The sequence below is a fragment of the Saimiri boliviensis genome, chromosome 12 (assembly GCF_048565385.1).
Source record: "Saimiri boliviensis isolate mSaiBol1 chromosome 12, mSaiBol1.pri, whole genome shotgun sequence".
Taxonomy (NCBI): Eukaryota; Metazoa; Chordata; class Mammalia; order Primates; family Cebidae; genus Saimiri; species Saimiri boliviensis.
The window spans coordinates 8,497,927-8,507,721 of NC_133460.1; positions in this window are offsets into that span (position 1 = coordinate 8,497,927).

Genomic DNA, 9,795 nt, shown 5'->3' on the forward strand with positions numbered 1-9,795 from the left:
TCAAAGAAAAAAAAAAAGAAAAGAAAGAAAAAGCAAAGAAATGTAAAACACTGAAATATACACTCCTTGATAGGACACAACAAGAAGAATGCAACCTTGCATCTGTGATACTCCTGCCAAAGATGCTAACCTGAATCTATGTATGAAAAAGCATCAAACCCAAATGGAGACATGTTCTACCAAATAACTGGCTAAAAATCTTTTATAGTGTGAGAATCATGAAAATCAAGAAAAGACTGAAGAACCATCTCAGACTGACAAAGACTAGACACTTGACAACTAAATGCAATGTGTGATTATGAAGAAAATTGTTTTGTTACGAAAGGCATCGTTGGGACAGTTGGCAAACATTGAATGGGGTCTGTAATTAGATAATTTAATGTATTAATGTTCATTTTTCTTAATTTTCTTGTTGAAACAGAGTCTCCCTCTGTCACCCAGGCTGGAGTGCAGTGGTGTGATCTCAGCTCACTGCAGCCTCTGCCTTTCGGGTTCAAGTGATTCTCTTGCCTCAGCTTCCCAGGTAGCTGAGATTCCAGGCATGTGCCACCATGCCCAGCTAATTTTTATATTTTTAGGAGAGATAGGGTTTCACTATGTTGGCTAGGCTGGTCTCGAACTCCTGACCTCAGGTGATATGCCCCCTCCTCAGCATCCCCAAGTGCTGGGATTACAGGCAGGAGCAACCACACCCGGCCAGTCTTGGCTCTTTAATGCAATTAAGAGAAAGTGACTTTGGGTCAAGTGTGGTAGCTCACTCCTATAATCCCAACACTGTGGGAGGCCAAGGTGGGAGGATCACTTGAGTGCAGGAGTTTGAGACCAGCTAAGCAACATAGTGAGATTCTGTCTCCATAAAAAATTGAAGGCCGGGCGCGGTGGCTCACACCTGTAATCCCAGCACTTTGGGAGGCCGAGGCGGGTGGATCACGAGGTCAAGAGATCGAGACCATCCTGGTCAACATGGTGAAACCCTGTCTCTACTAAAAATACAAAAATTAGCTGGGCATGGTGGCGCACGGCTGTAGTCCCAACTACTCGGGAGGCTGAGGCAGGAGAATTGTTTGAACCTAGGAGGCGGAGGCTGCGGTGAGCCGAGATCGCGCCATTGCACTCCAGCCTGGGTAACAAGAGCAAAACTCCGTCTCAGAAAAAAAAAAAAAAAAAAAAAAAAAAAAAAAAAAAAAAAAAGACACACACACACACACACACAATATTTTGGGTCTGGTGCAGTGGCTTAAGCCTGTAATCCCAGCACTTTGGGAGGCTGAGGCAGGTGGATCACGAGGTCAAGAGATCGAGACCATCCTGGTCAACATGGTGAAACCCCATCTCTACTAAAAATACAAAAAATTAGCTGGGCATGGTGGGGCGTGCCTGTATTCCCAGCTACTCAGGAGGCTGAGGCAGGAGAATTGCCTGAACCCAGGAGGCGGAGGTTGCGGTGAGCCGAGATTGCGCCATTGCACTCCAGCCTGGGTAACAAGAGCAAAACTCCGTCTCAAAAAAAAGAAAAATTAAAAATTAGCCAGGCATGGTGGCATGCACCTGTGGTCCCAGCTACTTGGGAGGCCAACGCAGGAGGATCGATTGGCCTAGGAGTTCAAGGCTGCAGTGAGCCATAATTATGCCACTTCAGTCCTTCAGTCCAGCCTGGGTGACAGAGAGACAGAATTCTTGTCTCCCCCCAAAAAAACCAAAAAACCGACTTTGGTTAACATAAGTAAAAAAGAAATATGTTTGGAAAGATATCCAATTGCTCACTCAATCTGAAAGAAGTCTAAATTCGAAACGATGCTGAGTCAAAGGAAACCAGGAAGTAGGAAGCACTGCCAAAGTCACGGGAGCAATCTGGTTTCAATGGTATTGTTTTCTGAACACTGACAGTGTCCCTGCAACTGAGACAGGAAATTTTGTTTACTGCTGTTTCTGTTGTAGGGAATGCTGGAAGGCAATAGGGAGCCTTAGAGGGTTATAACTCTGGGGAGTGATGTGATCCAAGGTGTTTAAGCAAAAATTCTGAGGGCTCTATAGAAGGAAAATAAGTGAGGCCGGGCGCAGTGGCTCAAGCCTGTAATCCCAGCACTTTGAGAGGCTGAGGCGGGTGGATCACGAGGTCGAGAGATTGAGACCATCCTGGTCAACATGGTGAAACCCCGTCTCTACTAAAAATACAAAAAATTAGCTGGGCATGGTGGCACGTGCCTGTAATCCCAGCTACTCAGGAGGCCGAGGCAGGAGAATTGCTTGAACCCAGGAGGCGGAGGTTGCAGTGAGCCTAGATCGCGCCATTGCACTCCAGCCTGGGTAACAAGAGTGAAACTCCGTCTCAAAAAAAAAAAAAAAAAAAAAAAAGAAGGAAAATAAGTCGGGAAAGAACTGCCATATCACCATATTGTGCCATTAACCACACAGCAAATGCAGAAAGAGGAACCACAATAGGCTGGAGAGAGGAAGAGAGTGAGTTCAATATCAACAACACTGGAAGACCACCGGCAGAGTTATCCAGAAGGAAGTTACAGGTTTGGACCTGGAACTTGAGAGATAAATCAGGGATATCAGAATATGAGCTAGAGTGAAAAAGAGTTGTGATCGACGTAATATGACTATCATAAACAAGCACTTAAAGTTCACAAGGCATACTACTAAGTGCTTTATATATATTAACTCATTTAACATAACTGAATGAGGTACATGCCATTGTTCCCATCTCACAGGAGAAGACAGATTCAGAGTTTTAGTAACTCAGCTCATTAGCGGTAGAGAAGCTCCTTCACATTTGCATGGGGAGATTTGCACAAACATCTTTGCATCATTATAAAGAAGAAAATTGGAAACAAATATATAGGGAAGATCTTTTTTTTTTTTTTTTTTTTTTTTTTTTTTTTTTTTGAGACAGAGTTTCGCTGTTGTTACCCAGGCTGGAGTGCAATGGCACGATCTCGGCTCACCGCAACCTCCGCCTCCTGGATTCAGGCAATTCTCCTGCCTCAGCCTCCTGAGTAGCTGGGATTACAGGCACGCACCACCATGCCCAGCTAATTTTTTGTATTTTTAGTAGAGACGGGGTTTCACCATGTTGACCAGGATGGTCTCGATCTCTCGACCTCGTGATCCACCCGCCTCGGCCTCCCAAAGTGCTGGGATTACAGGCTTGAGCCACCGCGCCCGGCCAAGACTGTTCTTTAACGATGAATATACAGTTAACCCTTGAACAACATGAGTTTTAATGGCTTGAGTCCACTGTACATGGATGTTCTCCCTCTGCTGCTATTGAGACAGCAAAACCAGCCCCTCCTCATCCTTCATCCTTCTCCTTCTCAGCCTACTCAACGTGATGCCAATGAGGATGAAGACTTTTATGATGATCCACTTCCACTTAATGAATAGTAAATATATTTTCTCTTCTTTATTATTTTTTCAATAATATTTTCTTTTCTCTAGCTTACTTTAAGAACACCATGTATACTACATATAACATAGAAAATACGTTCTAATCAACTGTTTATGTTACAGGTAAGGATTCCAGTCAACAGTAGGCTATTAGTAAATTTTTAAGGACTCAGAAGTTATACTCAAATTTTCAGCTGCACAGGGAGTGGGAAGTTGGTTCATTTAACCCCTATGTTGTTCAAGGGTCAGCTGGATAGACAGATAGAGCATATACAATATATACATTTACACGTGTATGTTTACATATTAAAACTTAAGACAAACTAAAAGCATATCAATGTATGTTCATGGCAATAGTTGCTGAATAATATTTCACTGCATGAATATACCGCATTTTATTTCTCCATTCATCAGTTAATAGACATTTGTGTTGTTTCTAGTTCTGCCCTATTGTGAATGTATAGTGCTGCTTTAAATATCTGTGAATAGGTTTTTATATGAACCTAAGTTTTCATTTCTCTTAGGAGTGGAACTGTGGGGCCATACAGTAATTCTATTTAACTTTTTTTTTTTTGAGACGGAGTTTTCGCTCTTGTTACCCAGGCTGGAGTGCAATGGCGCAATCTCGGCTCACCGCAACCTCCGCCTCCTGGGTTCAGGCAATTCTCCTGCCTCAGCCTCCCGAGTAGCTGGGATTACAGGCACGTGCCACCATGCCCAGCTAATTTTTTGTATTTTTAGTAGAGACGGGGTTTCACCATGTTGACCAGGATGGTCTCGATCTCTCGATCTCGTGATCCACCCGTCTCGGCCTCCCAAAGTGCTGGGATTACACTATTTAACTTTTTGAGGAACAGTCAAAAACTGTAAAAATTTGAGACACAGGCAAATAATAATAATAACCTTTTGGCAAGTAGGGTGTCTTAGTCCATTTTGTGCTGCTATACTAGAATGCCTGAGACTGGGTAAATTACAAAGACCACAAATTTATTTTCTCACAGTTTCAGATGTTGGGAAGTCCAAGATCAAGGAGAGGGCAGATTCAGTTGTCTGGTGGGGGTTGCTCTCTGTTTCCAAGATGGTGCATTGATGCTGCATCCTCTAGAGAGGAGAAATGCTGTGTCCTCTCATTATTGGAAGGTGGAAGGCAAGTGAGCAGATGACTGCGTGAAGCCTCTTTTATGAGGGTCTTAATCTCATACCCAGGGGAGAAGCCCCCATGCCCTAATCAGCTAGCTGTTAAAGGCCCCACTTCTTACCACATTGGCAACCTATGGATTTTGGATGGGATATACTCAAACCATAGCATAGGGCATAATTGCTTATGTAATAAAGGGCCTACACTTTTCTTAGGAATTTGATTTATGTTTCAATGTTTTACTGAGAATGTACCTAGATTTGTTCTTTCTGTTTGTAGTGCTCTAATTGTGTCTGTGTCTGTAAGATTTTTTGTTTGTTTGTTTGTTTTTTGAGATGGAGTTTCACTATCACCACTGAAGCTGGAGTGCAGCGGCATGACCTCAGCTCACCACAACCCCCACCTCCTGTGTTTAAGCAAATGTCCTTCCTCATCCTCCCGAGTAGCTGGGATTACAGTAATGTGCCACCATGCCTGGCTAATTTTGTATTTTTAGCAGAAACAGGCTTTCCCCACGTTAGTCAGGCTGGTCTCAAACACCTGACCTCAGGTGATCCGCCTGCCTCAGCGTCCAAATTGCTGGAGTGCTGGGATTACCGGTGTGAGTCACCATGCCAGGCCTTTTCTTTTCAGATGGAGTCTCGCTCTGTCACCCAGGCTAGAGTGCAGTGGTGAGATCTCGACTCACTGCAACCTCCCCTCCTGGATTCAAGTGATTCTCCTGCTTCAGCCGTCCACATGGCTGGAATTATAGGTGCACGACACCATGCCTAATTTTTGTATTTTTAGTAGAGATGGGGTTTTACCATGTTCACTAGGCTGATCTCAAACTCCTGATCTCAAGTGATCTGCCTGCCTTAGCCTCCTTAAGTGCTGGGTTTACAGGCGTGAGCCACCGTGCCTGGTCGACATTATTTTTAGTTATTTTTTACTTTTAAAAAGTATTTAGGGATACCTTCCAAATATGAATGCTTAAAGTCCACTGTCAACAAGGTAGAGAGCCTAATCTAATTCAGTTGCCTCTATTTTAAAAAAAAAATAATGTTAAGATATATAAAATAGGAGGAGACTTTTCCTATTCTATTTTGGGGGAGCTGGAGTTAGAGGCTAAAAATAAGGCAGAGTGAGAAACTGACTATGGAAAGCCAATCAGTTGACCAAATGAAAATGAAACAAATATTCAAATTATTTAAACAACATAAAGAGGCCTAGAAAATGCATTCTTTATCCAAATTGCAATATTGTTTAGAAGGTAGAAACAAAACCGAAGATGTTTGTAAACATAAAAATCCTAGCACCTAAAACAATGGATGACATATAAAAAGTGACCAATAAATATTTTCCCAATGTCAAATGAATGAATGAGCATACAGGGTACATATTTTTCCAAAAGTTTTAGGCAGTAAATTTAGGCAGAGTAATTCCTAGTAATCCTTGGGCACAGATAAGGACAGAATGAATTTTTGTCAGCAGGTTAATATAAGTGTTGATTTTAGAACTGGAGAAGGTGATAAACAGTAGCTTATGACACCAGGAATTCTGTTTGCAAAGAACTCTTGGTTGGCTAAGTCGGTTTTAATAAAACCACACTGATAAAGTATGGTAAATGTATCTTTCACAGCAGTTTGTATCACACTTCTTGACTATTAGGACACTCGGTGTTAAAGAGAGTAACTACTTTAGAAAAACTCCAGACAGAGGATCAAGGGAAGGAAGAAACACTAACCAAGGGAAAGGAGAGAAAATTCCTCATTAAGAGGAAGCATAATAACAAATGAGGAAAAAAGTAGAATAAGGACATTAAATTTTGAGGTCATTCTTCTTAGAAATTACCCAAATGGGATGGTCAATGGTCAAATGCTAATTAAAAAATATATAATCAAGCAGGAATGCTGAGGGAGGTGAACTATAATGAAATTTTAAAGCTTTGAATATTTACTTACACATTGTTTCAAGAAGAAAATTAAAGCCAATGCAAGTAAGTAAATGAGAAACTCTCTTCTGAGGGCACTTTGAACTCCTGGGGAGATGCCCTATATACACTGGAGTGTAATTATTATTATTGTCCTGTTCAGTAGGCTTCCAGGAAACTGACAATTAACTGATGCCACTGAACTCTTAATGAATGAAGCACTTTGGGGCTTGTTAAAAGTGCAAGAGTAGATCATGTACTTTTAAGTTATTAGTAAGTTGCTCCAGGGATCATTATAGGCATCATCTAGTATCCCTTTTGGACCACTCTCATTATGAAGCATCTGGGATGCCTGGTGTTCTCATAAATGAATACTCCAGGGAGGAGGCCAAGAGGGTCCTCTTACAAAACCATCTTGAGAAGTTGTCAGTAAAGTTTTAGTCGCTCTCTGGGAAAGGGAAAGGCTGCTCCTGTGTTCTCAATAAGCCTTGCTCCTTTGGGAGAGGTCCTCCACTGAGTGGGAACTGTTCCTCAAAGATGGTTTAGGGCAGAGATTGTCAAGAATTATCTCTACAAACTGGACTATTTATGGGTGAAATGTTAGAATGTCTGAGATTTGCTTTAAAATACTCCAAAGCAAACCAACAACCCTCTATAAACAAAAAATTTAAAAACTGGAGGGGATAAATGAAACAAGATTGGCAAAATGTTGGTGATTTTGAGGCCTGGAGGGGGTTCATTATACTATTCTCTTTTTATATATTTGATAATTTCTATGAGAAAAGCTTTTAAGTGGGTACATATAAAATGGTTGTCCACCTCCTACATATATTATTTTAAAAGTTATTACTCTATGTATTTATCAGTATTCTTTTTTTTTTTTTTTTTTTTGAGACAGAGTTTTGCTCTTGTTGCCCAGACTGGAGTGCAATGGCGCAATCTTGGCTCAACACAACCTCCGCCTCCTGGGTTCAAGAGATTCTCCTGCCTCAGCCACCCAAGTAGCTGGGATTACAGGCATGTGCCACCATTCCCGGCTAACTTTTTGTATTTTTAGTAGAGACGGGGTTTCACCATGTTGACCAGGATGGTCCCGAACTCTTGAGCTCGTGATCCACCCGCCTCAGCCTCCCAAAGTGCTGAGATTACAGGCGTGAGCCACCACGCCCGGCTTATTAGTATTATTTCAGTTACGGTGAACAGAAACCCCAATTTACATTGGCTTAAACAGTAAAGGGAATGTATAGATTCATGTAGTTGAAAAGTACAGGGCAGTTCTAGGTATCAGGTGATGCTTGATCCTATAGCGCAATGATGTTACCAAGGACTGAATTTCTATCACTCTATTCTGCTTTCTATAATGTTGGTTTCATCCTAAGGCTCATATATTTCCCAGATTCGAGATTGTGAACAGCTACTGTGTTACATTCATCATCCAGCAAGAGCTGGATTTGTTCTAGCATCTCCAAGAAAAGTCCCAACAGGACCAGCTGAAGGCCATATGCCTAACCCTGAGCAATTGTCTAACCAAAGAGGTAGAATACTTCTCTTATTTAGATTAGGTCATATTCTCCATTCCTGGAAACCAGGACCAGGAACCTCTCAGATCTCCAAATAGGATCAGGATTGACAGAAAGGAAAAAGGATGAAATGGATGTTACGAGGCAGTCAGCAAATGTGTGCTACACTCCCCATGTGTAAAGTTTCTGACAGAATAGAACAGAGGGCATTGAACCGTATCTTTTAAAACTATAATAGAAGTGTGACGCTGTGGTCAGAGATCGGGGACCTGGATGGTCTGCAGAGGTGGAAGATTTTCTTAAGGCAGTGTCTGGAGTGAATGGGAACAGTTTTGAGATTGCAATGTGCTTCATTTTGGAGAGTGTATTTACCCCTGGAGGAAAAGCATCATCTTACCTGGTGTAGGGTGAGTGCTGTGTTTGATCTGGACATCCCAGGCTGTCATCACAAGAATGCACTTGAGCTGGGCACAGTGGCTCACGCCTGTAATCCCAGCACTTCAGGAGGCTAAGGCGGGTGGATCACTTGATGTCAGGAGTTCGAGACCAGCCTGGCCAACAGAGTAAAACCCATCTCTACTAAAAATACAAAAATTAGCTGGGTACAGTGGTGCTTGTCTACAGTTCCAGCTACTTTGGAGGCTGAAGCAAAAGAATCGCTTGAACCTGGGAGGTTCAGTTGCAGGGAATCAGTCTGGGTAACAAAGTGAGACTCTGTCTTAAAACATCAAATAAAATTTAAAAATGAAAAATAAAAAAAGACTACAGTACAGTGTAAATATAACCTTTATATGTACTGGGAAACCTAGAAATTTGTGACTTACTTCATTGCCATATTTATGTTATTGCATGGTCCTGTAAACAAACCTGCAATATATTTGAGGCATGCATATAAATATATATGTACGTGTATACAATAGACATATATGTATGTATAGAAGCCAGGTGTGATGGCATGCATCTTAAGTCTCAGATTTGGGAGGCTTAGGCAGGAGGATCACTTGAGCCCAGGAGTTCAAGGCCAGCCTGCACAACATAGCAAGACTCCCATCTGTAAAATATATATAAAACATTGGGAGGCTAAGGCAGGAGAAACACTTGAACCAGGGAGATGGAGACTGCAGTAAGCTGAGATCGTGCCATTGCACACCAGCATGGGCAATAAGAGCAAAACTCCATCTTAAAAAAAATATATATATACAGACACACACACACACACACACACACACACACACACACACACACGTATGTATAAAACATATGCAGAGAGAAATTCATTACAACATCAAACAGTTTAGTTAGTTATTTTTCTCATGATTGCTTGGTCAATTCAGTAAAGTACTTTGATATGGTCTCAGAACATGAGGCTGATGCATCATAATGTACTTTCCTCAACTCAGTGATTTTTTCCAATTTATTAATTCTTCCATGGTCTCTCTTTCCATCAATATCCCATGTCTTAGTCAAAAGTTTTGACCCATAATGGCTGCTAAAAAGCTTTCAGATGGCCAGGTGTGGTGGCGCGTGCCTGTAGTCCCAGCAACTCAAGAGGCTGAGGTGGGAGGATCACTTGAGCCCAGGAGTTCTGGGCTGTAGTGCGCTATGCCGATCAGGTGTCCGCACTAAATTCGGCATCAATATGGTGACCTCCTGGAAGCGGGAAACCACCAGGTTGCCTAAGGAGGGGTGAACTGGCCCAGGTTGGAAAAAGAGCAGGTCAAAACTCCCGTGCTGATCAGTAGTGGGATCGCGCCTGTGAATAGCCACTGCCCTCCAGCCTGCGCAACATAGCAAGACCCCGTCTTTAAAAAAAAAAAAAAAGCTTTCAGAAG